Source organism: Girardinichthys multiradiatus, chromosome 11, assembly GCF_021462225.1.
Source record: "Girardinichthys multiradiatus isolate DD_20200921_A chromosome 11, DD_fGirMul_XY1, whole genome shotgun sequence".
In the NCBI taxonomy this organism is placed as follows: Eukaryota; Metazoa; Chordata; class Actinopteri; order Cyprinodontiformes; family Goodeidae; genus Girardinichthys; species Girardinichthys multiradiatus.
Genome location: NC_061804.1, coordinates 23,440,979 through 23,458,393, shown reverse-complemented (window position 1 = coordinate 23,458,393; position 17,415 = coordinate 23,440,979). Strand labels below are relative to the sequence as shown.

At 43.5% G+C, this 17,415-nt stretch overlaps 1 long non-coding RNA gene across 1 annotated transcript; it reads left to right on the top strand.

Annotated features, from left to right (window-relative positions):
* Nucleotides 1-291: 291 nt before the first annotated feature.
* On the top strand, nucleotides 292-1,262 carry LOC124876956. The gene is made up of 2 exons (XR_007040414.1): nucleotides 292-683; nucleotides 756-1,262. It is a non-coding gene; the product is annotated as an uncharacterized LOC124876956 (long non-coding RNA).
* The last annotated feature ends 16,153 nt before the right edge of the window (nucleotides 1,263-17,415 follow it).

Sequence of the window (17,415 nt, the reverse complement as noted above, 5' to 3'; positions counted from 1 at the left end):
ATTTGTGTTAACACTTTATAAAGTTTCTGGTGAGTTTATGTTCTTTGCTGCAGGTAGTTCTTTCTGTTTGAAATTAGGTTTTTGCCCTTATCTGTGTTAAAATCTTAAGTTTTTATTTGGGTTAATGTCAGGATCTGTGCTTTGTGTGTCTGTTGGTGCTTTTACTGTGCTCAGACCCTAGATGGCGTGGAATCTGGAGGAGAGGTGACAGGTGTTTGTTATTCCCCTGATTATTCTGCAAAGGACTATTTAAGGAGGAGGCTGCCAGCAACACACTGCCAGAGTGTTGCCCCTTAGTGGTACTACTCAGCCACGTTACCTTTGCCTTTGATCTTGCCTTGTACACCAAGTAACTTTGTCTTTGTATCCTGCAGGTTTCCTAACCTGATTTTGCCTTGCATTAAATCCTGCCTGGATAAACAGTCTTCTGGAAGGAAGCAATCCAGTTCCATGAACAAAGACTCAAGTCTCTCATGACTTCGTTGGATCACGCCGGCTGGCAGCCTCCTGATTCCTGCGTACCTCGGACCTCCATCTGCGAACCCTGTCCACCCTCCTCCCTCCATCGCACCTCGTGGATTACAAACTCTCCTGGCTTACCATATCCACCAACTTCAGTCTCACCGGCAAACAACCACTTGGTTTCTCCACGTCCCCTCTGGCGGATCCCTCCACCATTCTTTGTAAGACAGATTTATTATTTTCATGAGTTCAGCCCCAGAGTTATCTGCTTACCTTCTTGTTTATTTCTGCAGTTTGCATCCTGGTTCCAGTTCCCTGCATTATTCACTCAGTTGTAAATAAACACTTTAATGAACAGTACCGTCTCCTGAACTGCTTTCTGCATGTGGGTCAAATCCTTTAAACTCAATATGACAGTTAAACTTGTATAGTCTGTTCCCCCAATGGATCTTATTATGTTATGTTCTCCCTTTTTTTTATTTTAGTTTTTTAATTGTTCCACCTGTGTAAGTTGCCCGACTGCCTCACGCCTTGATTTGATTTGCTCTAATGTTCCCTGGCTTGCTTCTAGTGTGTTTTGTTTATCATTTAGAAATGAACAAATATATTTAACTTTTCACCTGCCTTTTCTAAGCTAAAGGGTCCTGCTTGTTTTTTTGTTTTCTCAATCAAAAGGCAAATATTTTAAAAAATCAGCTTTGTTTGTGGCTTCTTAAAAATACCAAAGCTTTTTGTAGATTTAAAAAAATATGTGGTGCTGTTTGTCATATCTCAAGTAATTAAAAAATGATATAACTACAGATGTTTTTTTTTTTTTTTTTTTTTTTTACAACTGCTAACTTAAACTTCTACGATTTCACAGGTTGTACTGTGTTCTGCTTTATCCTGGTTGTACCTGGTAGAGTAGGAGAATTTGCATAAATGCTTACATATAGTCAGTGAAATGTCCAGTGCTCACAGAAATTAAAATCTGTTAGTCTCTAGTGATAAACTAGAACTGCTGCCTCTCTGAGTGCCTCCCAGAGCCCATCAAAAAGCAGCTTACATGCATGTCTATATTACTGATTCAGCATGCACTGAAATGGGTGGGAAATATGGCCCGGGTGCTCTACCGCTCACCGGTCATGGGCCATGACCAAGAAAAGTGTCATCAGTGCCTTTTTCCACAAAGTCCCAGGATACCTTGGATTTTTATTAGCTGGGTAATTTGTGTGCTTTCTGTTTCCACTGCTCTTAAAGGCAACAGAAAATTTATTTAAAAAAGCCTAATGACATTTGTGGAATTTTTGAAGAAAACTACACTAAACTACTCTCCAGTCCAGTGGGTGGCGGTAATAAGAAACCAAAGGCCAAAAAAACAAAGCCCAACCGAGAAGCCCAGATCCTGCCATTTGTGAACAAAACAAGATGGAGAAAGCACAACTCACTTTTTTTGCTTGTGGTGTTGTATCCCATTGTAACTGTAAAGGTGCGAATATGAATATCGTATAAAGTACAAAACAATACTCGGGTTTTAAATATGACAGGTGAGCTGAAGTCCGAACACTGCAGGAGAGGGTCCACCAATCATCATTGCTCAGCACATAATCGCGGCCCTCAACAATCCTGGGTTAATCTGAAAGTCCTAACCCCCAGACCTGGACCTTTTATCCAAACGTACCTGTTTTTACAAAAAGAATCAAGAACTAGTAATCAATGCAAAACTGATTTGAATTTTTTCATAAATAATCAAATTACTATTTTTTAATGGTTACCTAAATAAAAATAAAATAAAGATTTACACAAATTCTAAAGATAAAAGACAATATTAGAGAATCTACGCACTAACTGTAAACAAATAGGAACGTTTAATAAATAAGAAAATAAACATTTAACGTTATTGTCTTTAGCAGGGCTTCTCAACTTTTGCAGTCTAAAGAGCCAATTTTGCCCTTGCACTTTTACATAGACAGAACATTATATTGAACATACCAATATTGAAGGTTTATTTATGGACATCCGTGAAAAAAGCATGTTGATTGGGGTCTAATTACTTTTTTACCATTAGTGTTATTCTGTAGAAAGAATTCCATGTTGTGGGAGTTCTTTGCATTAAAATTCAATGAATATGACATGAGTATTTCTGGAGATTGACTGTCCATCCATCCAAGACATCCTCAGAACACATGACATGACAACACACTGGATCATCGAACTGCGGCCTAGGTTGTCCTGGTGCCAAGAGCACATATGGACACCCTTATGCTTGAACATGGTGTTAGTTATGGACAATCAATGACTTTCACAGAAGTCCAATAACAAAACACCAGAGACACTAGAGAGAGATTCTATTAATATTTTTAACCATATAGTTAATTCATTGTAGAACACACCATATTTACTTTCAATCATGATTATTTCAAGTATGACTAACCATTGAATAATTCAATGCTTGTTGAATTTCTAATTGAACATGAATATGATTTTTTATTTAAAGAAAATATATTTCTGACAAGCACTGAGAAAAAAACAAAACGATTTTAGCATAACACAAGACCAATCAGCCCATACTACCACCTGCAAGGATAAGAGGCTTGTTTTGACATGGCCAAGAGCCTTTCAATGCCATTGGAGTTGGCTTGAATAGAAAACATTGTCAAAGTAAGTCAAGTTCACATCCATGGACAGTAGGCGATCACTGTAGGTTACTGTTTTATGTTTATTTCCCTAGTATATCTGTGTAATTTAGATGACAGATTGTGTTTCTTCCTTATTGTTTGAAGTTACATGAAAGACTATAGTGTTGACTGTGTAGAACTGAGGGATGAAACAAACCCCATTTATGGCACTAAAACTATGCTTTAGTGCTGTTAAAGATTATATGGTTGGTTTTAAACAAGATATTTTTTCATTGTGAGAGTCTGTGTGGGCAGATCCATTTCATTAGTGAGCGCTACAAGTTGGATAGGATGTACACTATGCTCTTCATTTAATCAAACTACTTTGTGTGCATTTTCATATGGTTTGGGCCCCTGAGGGCTCTTGCCTACTTAAGCATGCATTTGGTTTGAAGCTAAATGCATCTCGAATGCCTTGCTATTTTGTCTCAGCACATGAAATATGTGTATGCATGTTAAAAATGGAAAATATGATTACCTCAGGGCTGCCATGTTCACAGGAAACAATTTTGGAAGCAAGTTTTAAAATGCTTACTTTTCTCCTTTCCACGTTGTTCTTTTACCAGTTCAGCAATGCTTGTATAACACAGTTTGATTTTCCCCAATTAGCATACAAATACTTTGTAGATACATTCTGAGCTAAATTGACATTGGTGTTTCTACAATAATTAACAAAGTTTGCCTCAACATAGACTACATACTATTAACTAGACGTGGTGGAGTAGATGACATGTAGCTTTTTGGTAGACACAAAGAGACACAAGCAAAAAACATTATGGATTCTCCATAACTGAAGAATGCATAAGGATTCATCACTGTGGAAGAATTGTCATATGATGATTTTGCAAAGCACCATTTACAGTGCCTTCAAAATTATTTAAACCCTCACAAAACTCACAAAGACCGGGCCGTCCACACAAGCTGACAAGCCAGCCAAAGAGAGCATTAAGCAAAGAAGCAGCCAATAGGCCCACGGACACTTTGGAGGAGCTGCAGAGATCTTTTGGCAATACAACTTATGCACTCCACAATTTGTCCTTTATGTAAGAGTGGCAAGAAGCCATTGTTAAAGGAAAGCTTTAAGAAGTCCTGTTTGCCAGTAGTCATAGTGGCCATTAATTCCACTATGACTACAATTCTATTGTAAATGTTCCTCAATCTACAATTCTGATGGACCTTCCTGATATTTGTAATAACTTTCTTCATTTCTTTGTTGACAAAGTTTAGTCCACGAGGTCATTAATCACATCTTCTGGACTTGATCCATCTACCTTTGTTCCCTGCTTGGCTGTCTTTAAGCAGCTGGAGCCTGTTTCACTTTCATTTTTAAACAGTAGTTGAACAAATGAAACCTTCAGGTTCTCTCTGTGATACAATCACTGCACATATTTTTAAACAGGTGTTCTCTTCTATTGGATCCTCCGTCCTTGCCATCATTAACAGCAGTATGGCCTATGAAGTGGGTCCTAATGCTTTTAAGCGTGCTGTGGTAAACCCACTGATAAAACACTGAGGAGATCCAAGCCACAGACATCCAAAGGCTCCCAAAGCACAGGAACCCCAGGAGAACCACCGCCGGGACTACCGCAACCCCCCCAGAGAAGAGCAGTGGAGAGTCCCAGGGGATCCACCCAGCAGCGACAATGCAGAAGCCACAGGGAGCCGCAGCGACAAGGGAGCCAGAACACACCAAAGCACCCAGCCCCGGACACCGAGAACCCCAAGTACACCAGCGGGCAGAGACTCCAGCCACTGGCAGGTAGTGTGGCGGGGAGGAAATAGGCCCCCCATAAGATGGAATTTTCTGAGCTTTAATGAAAAGAAAACAGAGGTGATTTTATTCAGCCCTAATAGGAATTCATGCACTCCTCTTCCAAGCCTTGATGATCTGGAACCATTTGTCAAGCAACAGGTTACAAATGTTGGAGTAAAGCTGGATTCAGATTTCAAGTTCCATAAACAGGTCAGCAGTGTCTTGCAGAAAATTTTCTTTTAGCTACATCAGGTACCGAAACTAAAACCAATGTTGTCAAACCATGATCTGGAGATAATTCATGCATTTATCACAACGCATCTTGATTACTGAATCAGCTGGATCAGCCAGGCCTCTCTTTCATGCCTTCAGCTTGTCCAAAATGCTGGTGCTCATCTTTTAAAAGGAACACGCAAACACAAACTCTCTCTCACTCTGTCTTCATTCCACTGGCTGCCTGTGCGCCAAAGAATTGATTTTAAAATTCTACTCTTAGCTTTTAAATGTCTAAATGGTCTTGCTCCTCCATACCTCTCTGATTTGCATCAGCCTTATGTTTCACCAAGGTCTCTTAGATCATCTGAACAGCGTCTCTTGACTGTACCAAAAACTAGGCAGAAACTAAGAGGAGATCGGCCTTTTCAGTTGTGGCAGAAAAATTGTGGAATAAGTTGCTATTAAGTATCAGACAAGCTCTTCTCTTACACCTACTTTCAGTGGTCTTTGACACAGTGTGGGTCGGTCTATTGTTGATCTTGGTTTATTTGCTACAGTTTGTTGGGTGATTTTACTCAGTTTTTATTTGTGGTTATATTTCACTGTTTTATTATTTGTCTTGATTTTACCTTTTCGTATTGTACAGCATTTGGTTTAAATAATTAGTTTTTAAATGTGCTTTATAAATAAAATGGATTGGATAGTAAACATGCGGAGGACGGTGCTTTGGTCAGATTAGAGCAAAGTTGAAATTCTACACGCATTGTTTTTAGGCCCTACTCACATCCCCACTAACACTAACATTAGGAACTGTTTTCTTGTTATAGAGGTAAATTGGGACACTTGTATCTACATTAGTTGGGCAGTCTGAATGTATCCTGGAACACATTTAAACAACACCTAACTCAGTTGGTGATATAATTTTGGTTTAAAGGTTTAAAACTGTAAAGTGTGTCTATTTATTTCAGATGAGGTTAGGCACCTTTATCTGAGTCACTCATAGAGATGGGCTGACCTCCATAAAAGATGCAGGCATTTATCTGAGCAACCAGTGACAACAAAAGTGTTTTGTACTTGAAGTCAACAGTTTGGGTTAGAATAGGACTTATTTATTTATTCTAAGTTTGAGTACCAATTACATATTTTAGCACTGTGGAAATGTGCTGATCTCTCTACGTTAGAGAGACAATTAGGAGGGCAGACAAATTATTTCATCATACAAAGGCAAAGTCAAGAGGCATAAAACCACTTTGAAATGCAATATTAAGAGGCAGAGAGTGTAAATAGACTGTAGCAAAAAATAAGAAAAATATATTTCAATACAAAACATGTAAATTATTATAGTGCAATCACACAAAGACTGCCACTGCAACACAGATATGACGCAGTTCTCAAAAGCAGTAATTGCTGTGTTCAAAACATTAGCAGTCCAACAATATATATCACTGTTTTTGCCAAATTATATTTCTACACGACAAAACAATTTATTTGGAGGTGTAGTAGAGTAATAGAAAACTCTAGGACCTACTGCCATGGCATGCATCCAGTGGATTCTCCACAATTTAAAAATTAATTTAAAAACAATAGATTGATTTCAGATTTCAGATTTCAATCAGCCAGGTCACTCATTCTGAGAAAAAAACATGTCAAACAGGTGACAAAAACAGGGTGAAGGCAGTAAATGTCATACTCTGGTTAGAATGAGTTTCTGAATGGAATTCTGACTATAATGGGTCATTCCAGACAGTGTTTAGAAGAACAATGTGCTTTAATTAAAACTTTGATTAGAGTATACAGTGAATTAAGATCAGAAAAAATACAATTTAAATCAAAACCAGTAATATATGAGGAAACATAAAAATTAGATCTGAATAGATCACACAATTCCTAAGACTCATCCAACACTGAGCTGCTGGGCGAGTAAACAAAGTCTACAATTACTTGTCAATACTGTAACAATTACAAAATACCTACGTGAAGCACAGCAATTGGCACAAAACCCAAACAAAGATGCATTGTTAAAAAAAATCATGTGATGAATTTGCCAAAGACTGGAAGGATGCAACATTGGGTTAATGAACATTATTATTTTAGGATTAAACAGTTTGTCAAGAATCCTTCATGAGGACTACTAGATTGAGGCACGTGACGTTGCCCTGTATGGCGGATCCGAGGTCCCACCCTTCAGCCAGGCCTGGAGTCGGGACTCACCGAAGAGCGCCTGGTGGCCGGGTTGCTCCTTGCGGGACCCGTCCAAGCCCGAACAAGAGACGCGAGGCCATCCCCCAGTGGGCCCACCACCTGCAGGGGGAACCGTGAGGGACTGGTGCAAAGAGGATTGGGCGGCGGACGAAGGTGGAGACCTCAGCGGCCCGATCCCCGGATGCTTAAGTTGGCTCCAGGGACGTGGAATGTCACCTCGCTGGGGGGGGGAGGAGCCCGAGCTTGTGCAGGAGGTCGAGAGATGTCAACTAAAAATAGTCGGGCTCGCCTCCACGCACAGCGTGGGCTCTGGAACCCATCTCCTCGAGAAAGGCTGGACTCTCTTCTACTCTGTAGTGGCCCACGGGGAGAGGCGGCGGGCTGGGTTGGGTAAGCTTGTTGCCCCTCAGCTCAGCTGTCTCGTTTTGGGGTTTACCCCAGTGAATGAGAAGGTCGCATCCCTACGCCTTCGGGTTGTGGACAGGCCTCTGACTGTTGTTTCGGCCAGGGGCCGAGCGGTAGTGCGGAGTACCCGGACTTCTTGGCGTCCCTGTCGGGGGTGGTGGATAGTGCCCCTCCAGGGGACTCCATTATTCTGCTGGGGGACTTCAGCGCCCACATGGGGAACGACAGTGACACCTGGAGAGGCGTGAGGAGATGTTACAGGCTATGTATGGAGAGGGGGTTGAGATTTTACCCTCGCCTTTGTTGCTGGAGGAGATGGAGTGTTTCGGTGTATCTGACCGGGTCCCCATGAATGTAGTACCGGATCGGAATCATACCTCTCCAGCTTGTCCCTCCTCCAGGCGACGTCGCCCTCGCCGCAAGCGCTCCACCCCAGCTGCAGCAGCTCCCGCCGAGCTCAACCTGCCCACAGTTGCTTCGCCGGAGCCATCCTCGTCTGAAGCGGCACCTGCTGTGGCCGAATTCCCCGCTGGTTTCGGCTCCTGCCCTGGACGACGTCGTCGCCGTGGAACAGTCGCCATTGGGGAGGTTCAGATGGGCGCCTCCAACCCTTCTACAGAGGGTCCATCTGCCATGGCCTCCTCGCGGCTATCTTCCCCGGAGTTGGTGGGGGGCCGTCCAGCGCCCTCTGCAGTTCTCCAGCCGCCGGTGCAGCCTCCAGCCTTGAATTGGGTTCAAGCCGGGCTGGAGAAAAGGAAAGAGGATTTCATGAAAGGACGTTGCTCTGATTTCGTACTTCACTTAATGGATCATCCAGAGGATCTGAATCTGGTGCACTCTATTCAACAGGCCGAATTCATTGTGGAGGGATGGCTCGACGCTCCAGCTCCTCTTTCTGCTGGAGGTCCTTTCGACCCTCTTCTTGTGGCCGTTAGACCAGCACAGAGCTCCAAGGATTCTGAGCCACAGTCGACCGCCGTCAAGCCGCATGAACCACAGCATGCAGTCCAACCTCTGGACTCACAGCATGCGGCCAAACCTCTGGACTCATAGCACGCGGCCAAGCCCCTGGACTCACAGCATGCGGCCAAGTCCCTGGACTCACAGCATGCGGCCAAGCCCCTGGACTCACAACATGCGGCCAAGCCCCTGGACTCACAGCATGCGGCCAAGCCCCTGTACTCACAGCCTGCGGCAAAGCCAGAAGACCTTCAGCCTAGTTCCTGGGTTTCCTGAGGGGTCCGAGGACGGACCACCTCTCATCCTAGTTCCTGAGTTTCCTGAGGGGTCCGAGGACGGACCGCCTCAGATCTTGGCTCCAGGATCCACTGACACTGAGACTGACATACCACATCCAGACACACCACATCCAGACACGCCACATCTAGACACACCAAAGCCGGACGCCAGGCCCAAGCCTCTGCAGGCTCTGCCTATGCCCAAGTCTTCGCTGCAGTTCTGGCTTTGCCGCAGACCTCTGAGGCACCTGCTTCCATGTCGCAGACCACCTGACTCCTCGCTTCGTGGGCTTGCCGGGCATCTCCGCTGCCGGCCTCCGGGCAGCCTGCATCCTCGCCGCTGGCTGCTGCACCGCAGATCTCCTAGACACCTGCATCTCTGTCACCGCCGGACTCCGGATCATCAGCTTCTTCGCTGGCTACTGCGCCGCAGACCTCCGGATCGTCGGCCTCTTCGTTGGCTACTTTGTCGCAGGTCTCTACGGCTTTTGCCGCCGACCGCCCAGAACTCTGTGGTGCAGGTCCGGTCGCCTGCCTGAACTCTGTGCCTGCTGGGGACGACCTCCTGGTCGCCCGCTTGAACTCTGTGCCTGCTGGGGACGACCTCCTGGTCGCCCGCCTGAACTCTGTGCCAGCTGGGGATGACCTCCTGGTCGCCCGCCTGAACTCTGTGCCTGCTGGGGATGATTTCATGGTCGCCCGCCTGAACTCTGTGCCTGCTGGGGATGACCTCCTGGTCGCCCGCCTGAACTCTGTGCCTGCTGGGGACGACCACCTGGTCGCCCGCCTGAACTCTGTGCCTGCTGGGGACGACCTCCTGGTTGCCCGCCTGAACTCTGTTTTTTCCTGCCATCACGCATCCCTGGTGGAAACAGAGGCTGGGGACTCGGGATTGGACTCTTTCATCACCCAGGCTGAAGTCACCGAGGTAGTTAAAATGTTCCACGGTGGCAGGGCTTCGGGGGTGGATGAGATCCACCCTGAGTACCTCAAATCTCTGGATGTTGTAGGGCTGTCATGGTTGACACGCCTCTTCAACATTGCGTGGCGGTTGGGGACAGTGCCTCTGGACTGGCAGACTGTGTGGTGGTCCCCCTTCATAAGAAGGGTGACCGGAGGGTGTGTTCCAACTACAGAGGGATCACACTCCTCAGCCTCCCTGGTAAGGCCTACGCCAGGGTATTGATGAGGAGAGTCCGGCTGATAGTCAAACCTCAGCTTCAGGAGGAGCAGTGTGGTTTTCGTCCCGGCCGTGGAACACTGGAACAGCTCTATACCCTCTACAGGGTACTTGAGGGTTCATGGGAGTTTGTCTAACTGGTCCACATGTGTTTTGTGGACCTGGAGAAAGCATTCGACTGTGTCCCTCGTGATGCCCTGTGGGGGGTGTTCCAGGAGTATGGAATCGGGGGCCCTTTATGAGGGGCCATCGGGTCGCTGTACAAGCGGAGCTGGAGTTTGGTCCGCATTGCCGGCACTAAGTCGGACCAGTTCCCGGCGCATGTTGGACTCCGGCAGGGCTGCCCTTTGTCACCAGTCCTGTTCATAACTTTTAATGACAGGATTTCTAGATGTAGCCAAGGGCCGGAGCGGGTCTGGTTTGGGGACCAGTGGATTTCGTCTCTTCTGTTTGTAGATGACGTGGTCCTGCTGGCCCCCTCTAGCCAAGACCTACAGCATGCGCTGGGGCAGTGTGCAGCCGAGTCTGAAGCGGATGGGATGAAGATCAGCTCCTCCAAGTCAGAGGCCATTGTACTCGATCTGAAAAGGGTGGCTTGTCCTCTTCAGGTTGGAGGGGAGTTCCTGCCTCAAGTGGAGGAGTTCAAGTATCTCGGGTTCTTGTTCACGAGTGAGGGAAGAATGGAGTGGGAGATCGACAGACGGATCGTTGCAGCTGCCGCAGTAATAGGGGCACTGTGCTGGTCTGTTGTGGTGATAAGAGAGCTGAGCCGAAAAGCAAAGCTCTCGATATACCGGTCGGTCTACGTTCCTACCCTCACCTACAGCCATGAACTTTGGGTCATGACCGAAAAAACGAGATCCTGGATACAAGCGGCTGAAATGAGCTTCCTCCATAGGGTGGCCAGGCACTCCCTTAGAGATAGGGTGAGGAGCTTGGCCATCCGGTAGGGGCTCGGAGTAGAGCTGCTGCTCCTCCACATCGAGAGGAGCCAGTTGAGGTGGCTTGGGCATCTATACCGGATGCCTCCTGGATGCCTTCCTCGGGAGGTGCTCCAGGCACGTCCCACCGGGAGAAGGCCCGGGGGACGGCCCAGGACACGCTGGAGGGACCATGTCTCTCGGCTGGCCTGTGAATGCCTTGGGCTCCCCCCGGAGGAGCTGGAGGAGGTGTCTGGGGAGAGGGACGTCTGGGTGTCTCTGCTGAGTCTGCTGCCCCTGCAACCCGGTCCCGGATAAGCGGAAGACGACGAGTACGAGTACGAGTTTGTCAGATGAATCCCAAACACTAAATTCAAGTCACAGTACACTGAAACAGTGAGGCATGAAGGCAGAGGCATTCATTATGTGGCACAGGTGTCAAATGCTGGTGTTATACAATTTTTAGATCTGTCTCTGCTTCAGTATAACTGTTTCAATTTATCAGGTCACTTCTATGAGCCGCAGGATACTGCTCTTGAAAGATTGATGTTTGACACCCCTGTGCTGTGGAGATGTCACTCATACTATGGCCCACAGTAATTAATTGTAATTGCCTTGTGATATAGAGGAAATGCCTAAAAACTTTTGTTTCAGCAAGTCAGTACCCTAAAAAACACCAGTATCTTGGTTTCAGACAAACAAAATTAAAGATATAGAGTGGTCCCAATCCCAAACATTTGTGGGGTGAAACCAAACATGTTTCTTAGGAAAAACCAAAAATGTTATATTAAATTGTGCCACACTGGAATACATGTTAACAGGTGCCAGAAGTCATTTCTAAAAATGTTTGTTTTGAAGCACTAGTGGCCATTATTTTTCGAAAGTAGGCAGGCAGGAAATGGGGTGGAAAAAGGGGGAAGACATGTAGCACCGGTCTCCGGGGTCAGGACTCAAACCCAGGACAGCTGGGTCGAGGACTGAAACCTCCATTTATGGGTCGTGCTCTCTACCACTACGCCACGCACCATAGTGGTATTATTATTTTATTGATTCAGAGGAAAGCCAAATGTAAAAGCATTTTTCTGTCTATAATGTGATGTACAGTAATGTGCAAATGTTTTAGGCAGGTGTGAAAAAATGCTGTAAACAAATAATGCTTTCAGAAATTGAAGTGTTAATCATTTATTTTCATCAATCAATAAAATGCAGTGAATTAACAAAAGAGAAATCTAAATGAAATCAATATTTGTTGTGAACACCCTTTGCCTTCAAAATAGCATTAATTCTTCTAGGTACACTTGCACACAGTTTTTGAAGGAACTCAGCTGGTAGGTTGTTTCAAACATCGTGGAGAACTAACCACAGATCTTCTATGGATGTAGGCTTTCTCACATCCTTCTGTCTCTTCATGTATTCCCAGACACACTTGATGATGTTGAGATCAGGGCTCTGTGGGGGGCACACCATCACTTCTAGTAATTCTTGTTCTTCTTTATGCTGAAGATGGTTCTTAATAACTTTGGCTGTATGTTTGGGTTCGCTCACTTAGCATTTTGTAAACTGATAATAATAAACAATCATCAGTTATATTTCTGAAAGTTTTCTTTGTTTACAGCATTTTTTCACACCCGCCTAAAACTTTTGCACAGTACTGTATGTGGTGCTGGACGAACTTAAATGTAACAGATTTTGAAACTTTCCTAACCAAAACAGGTAACTGTGGTTTATAGGTCACTGACTGTATTATGGCAAATTTGCTCAAACTGTGTTAACCACCGACATTAAAGTTTTATGCCCAATAAGTTTCATCCCCAACCTACTCTTTAGAACTATCTTGTTCTTGTCTTGTCTTTTTGTACTCATGCAGGCATAAATAAAATGTCCATAAACCTTCGCTGTCTCTTGTAACAAGGGAAACTCTATGGCTTCCTGAACATGTGGTGGCGTTCGAGGACACAAACAACTCTTCACAGCAACACATAGCAGGGCTGCAAATATTCCTGGGGTAGCAGAGAGAGCAAATGTTAATGCATTTTGTATTAGATGGGAGCTGGTGCTTGTAGCTTTGGCCACTTCAACATTCACGGCTCAGCTTGGCACGTGCACCGGTGGCTCTTCGTTTCGTAGCACGTGAGCTGCAATGCCTTCTTTGCTGCTTATTTTGACCATTTGTAATGTATACATCTAAAATGTTTATTCAAAGCTACTAAGATTAACATGAATTATAATTCTCAGACTTTATTGTTGTTCAGTCTATTGCTGCATACAATACATTTTTTTTTTGTAACCAAGAAATTAAGCTGCTACTTTTATGCAAAGCAGCTTACAAATTTGAAACAACATTCAGTCTCTACTACAGTGAAAGACTCTAGAGCATGTAACAATAGTCAGTTTTTCCAAGTCTATGTTAAGTCTCAAGTCTTTAAGGGGCAAACCAAGTCTCTAATGAACGAAATTCGTCAATTTCACATCTGATGCTTCTGTCTGCATGAAACATGAAGTTGCTCTAGATTATTATTTCACATCATTATCCTTTGCCCTTATTTACCAAATGAACATTTACCATCTTTACTGTTGTATCTGCTATGTCACCTTGGCTGGGCAGCAGAGTCTCCTTGTGGAAGACTCCACATTTTAAAACTGACAGGTGTTAATATTTTTTTTCATACCAACAAAATGTTCCCTAAACATCATGTTGTAACCACCATGTTTCACTGTGGGTATGGTATTCCTTCAGTTATTTTCAGTACTGTTTTTATGACAAACCTACCTCTTAGAATTATGGCAAAAAGTTCAAGTGCGGTCTCAAAAGAACATAACACATTGTTCTAACAGGCTTTGGAAGATTTTAGCAAGAAATTAATGTTTTTGTTTTGAAGAAAATGCTTGTGTTTTTGGAGCCTACACCTTAGTCCAGTCATATGGAAGAACCAGAAAACTATTGTCAGAACAGAACCAGTTGTAACCAGAAAGTGCTGCACCTCCTTAAGGTTTGCTGTAGACCCCCTAACCAGTTTCCATATTGTATTTTCAATCATTATGGGAACGTCCAGTTTTAGCAACATCGTCGTTGTTTTATATTTTCTCTTAATGATGACTGTCTTTACTGTGCCATGGTGTGTAATGGAATGGATTTTTCTATATCTTCCCCTTACTGACACCTTCCTACAGTGAGATGATTTTGAACCTTTATAACCTCTATGCAAATACAAGGTTCTTGTAAATGTTCCGTTTAAAAATTCCATACTTTTCCAGTCTCTAATGTCAATAATTTTCTACAATGCTGGGCTCTGGTGGGCCTTTTGGACATCTGAGTAAAAAGCTGTAGTTGGGTGTAATTATTTTTATTTTTTCTAGTAAACTTGAAAAAAGATAGATAATGAAGTAAAGGGTCATTTTTCTGCTGCTTTTCGGCATCTAAAGCAACTCAAATTGTCTTCATTTTAAAACTTTTACAGTTAGACTTATAAAGTCCAGAGTGGTGTCATAATGTGGGTTTTGTAGTAGGACCAAAGTGCACGGAAGGAGATCTCAGGAGCCAGACGATTGCAGGTAAGAAGGCTTTAATTTCTTGGCTCACACAGCTTGGGCAAGGAAACCAGGAGTATGCTGAGCTCCATCCAGACAAGAATACAGCACATAGACATTTGACATGACTCGGATACACGACCAGGTACGACCAGGAACAAAAATAAGTACGACAGGGAACAGCGGGGAACAAAGGCTCTAAGGAGCTTGAATAGAAACAGGAAATGGCGGGAGAGCAATCAACAGAGGGAGTAATTATGAGGAACAAGTAATAGGTGTGGGTCAGACTGAAGGGAGTGAAACCAATTAACATTATAATACAAACAGAGGGTAAACTACCCCTGCAATGAACTGGCGACCTGTCCAGGGTGTACCCTGCCTCTCACCCATAGACTGCTGGGGATAGGCACCAGCTCCCCCGCGACCCACTATGGAATAAGGGGTAGAAAATGACTGACTGACTGACTGACAGAGGGTAAACTAAGAACCAGACTGGGAGAAATAAAAAAACACAACACAGACACAGACTAGGCACGACAAGTGGATTTAAAAAAATACCAATTTTAAAAGTTTTAAAAGACAGTTATGTCCTTGATTTGTTTGTTATTTAGACAGGACTCAGTTTTGATTCATATGAGTGAATTTATCTTTAGGTGCTGTCATTAACTGAAAAAACTAATTACCATTGATATGGCTAAAATCTTTTTTTGTGGCACTAATGGCCTTTATTTTGGTTATTTTTCCAAATAGTCATACAGGAAGCAGGGTAGAGAGGTGTGGAAGACATGCAGACCCAAGTCTTCTTCTTCGAGGACTGAGGCCTACGTATATGAGTCGCATGCTCTACCACAATGCCACTAGCCATGCCCTAAAATCTATAATTATAAAGTGAATACAAATCTACGTAAGGAGCCTTTTATTCCCCAGAAACTTAAATTGAAATGAAGAATAAAGTTTGAAAAATCAAGCTGGACTTAATAATACAGGAGCTGTCTAACATTGATGTATTTCTATTTAAGTGTTTAGCAACCTTCTGCATTATATAATCCGCTACAATGTAAACAGAGATAGCTTGTAACGCAGTTATGGTTCTGATAAAGTGATAGACAGTGATGAATATTTCATGTTGTAGGATGAAAATGCCCCACACAGAGATGTAAGGAAAAAGAAAGATCTTCAGATGAGGAGGTGGACAGATGAAGGAGAGCCATGTCAGAGTCTGCACAGGAAAAACAAGAGAGGGAATAAAAACAGATATTGTTGTGAAAGAGGAAAACACTTGACAGAAAAACAATAAAAAATCTTCCAGGCAATTTATTGGTGAGAATAATGCATAGAACACTAACACACAAGTGGAAATCTGAGCCATTTTTAGTTTTTATTGGATGAGAGACAGCGGCATCATGCAGACCGGTCAAAAATTATGTTTAAATAAATAATTAAATAATAAGGTTTCAATGTCAGCTATTTTAATTTAGCAGTTCAATGTAAAATTATGTAAGTGTATTGACTTTTAAAATTATGCTCCAAACTGACCAAATATAAACTTTATGCACCTGCCCTCCTGTAAGGCTTCTCTATATCCCTGTTTTTGAGGGATAAAGAAGTATAAAGAAGAACAAGAAAACAGAAAGAGAGTGACTGAATGAAGCTCTGCTGCTTGTTTGCACAAGCCAGGAAATACAGACACTACATGGGCAAGAGAGAGACTGGTGCCAAAGTGAAATGAGCTGCTTATTCACGTTGGTGAAAAATAACCCAAAACTAAATTAAAAATGTGCCCTGTGAAATTAGATGCTCTGCCTTTCCAGCAGCGGTTACGGAAACAAGAAGCGATTGGGCCGTGAAGCAACTCAAGGGTAAATGGAGAGCAGCTCTGTCGATCAGTTCAGTAGTCAGTGACGGTGGTAAAAGCTGAGGTGAGAAAGCAGGCTGTTGATTGGTCCTGAACAGATGGAGAATTACAGGGTCAGCAGTCATAGGGTAGGCACAGCCCATTTTCTGAAGCAGACGTTTAATGTCCAATTCAACATAGAATGATGCCGCGGGACATTGTGTGGATGACGTCAAGCAAGGCAGAGAGCAAAGGTGAGGAAGTTTGGTGGTGGAAGGAATTTAAAGTCTTGAAAAAAACTACTAAAATTGCTTCCATGCAACTGCATAAAAGAAAAGAGTAGAGCATCAGTCCTCTTTCCACTGGGACTAGTTAAACAAGGTTTTTGTTCAATGATAAGCTGAATATTTGAACTGAGTTGTTTTGCAAGCTGACTATGCTATATTCACCATTAGTTCAGTTAAATTCAATTCATTTTATTTATATAGCACCCATTGACAGCATATATTGTCTCAAGGAACTTTACACAGTCAATTCAATCATTCAGTTATACAGATTTCAAGTTGGGTACATACATTCCAGTTAATTCATAACATCAAACAGTACCATCAGATTCAGTTTATTATTTAAATTGGTAAAGCAATTTTCTATCTAAGGAAACCCAGTAGATTGCACCAGTCAGTGACTTGCAGCATTCACTCCTCCTGGATGAGCAGGTAGAGACAGTGAACACTCGTTTGCATTGACTTTGCAGCCATCCCTCATACTGAGCATACCTGTAGCAACAGTGGAGAGGAAAACTCCCTTTTAAGAAGAAACCTCCAGCAGAACAAGGTTCAGTGTGAGCGGCAATCTGCCACGACCGACTTAGGGTTTGAGAGAACGAAGCAGAGACACAAAAAGAACACAGAAGCACTGATCCAGGGTGTACTTTTTATAGGAAAAAGGCCTTTAGAGGTTTCATCTAGGAGGGAAAGACAGCAAAGCAGATGAACTCTGAGCCAGTTTTCAAGTCTAGAG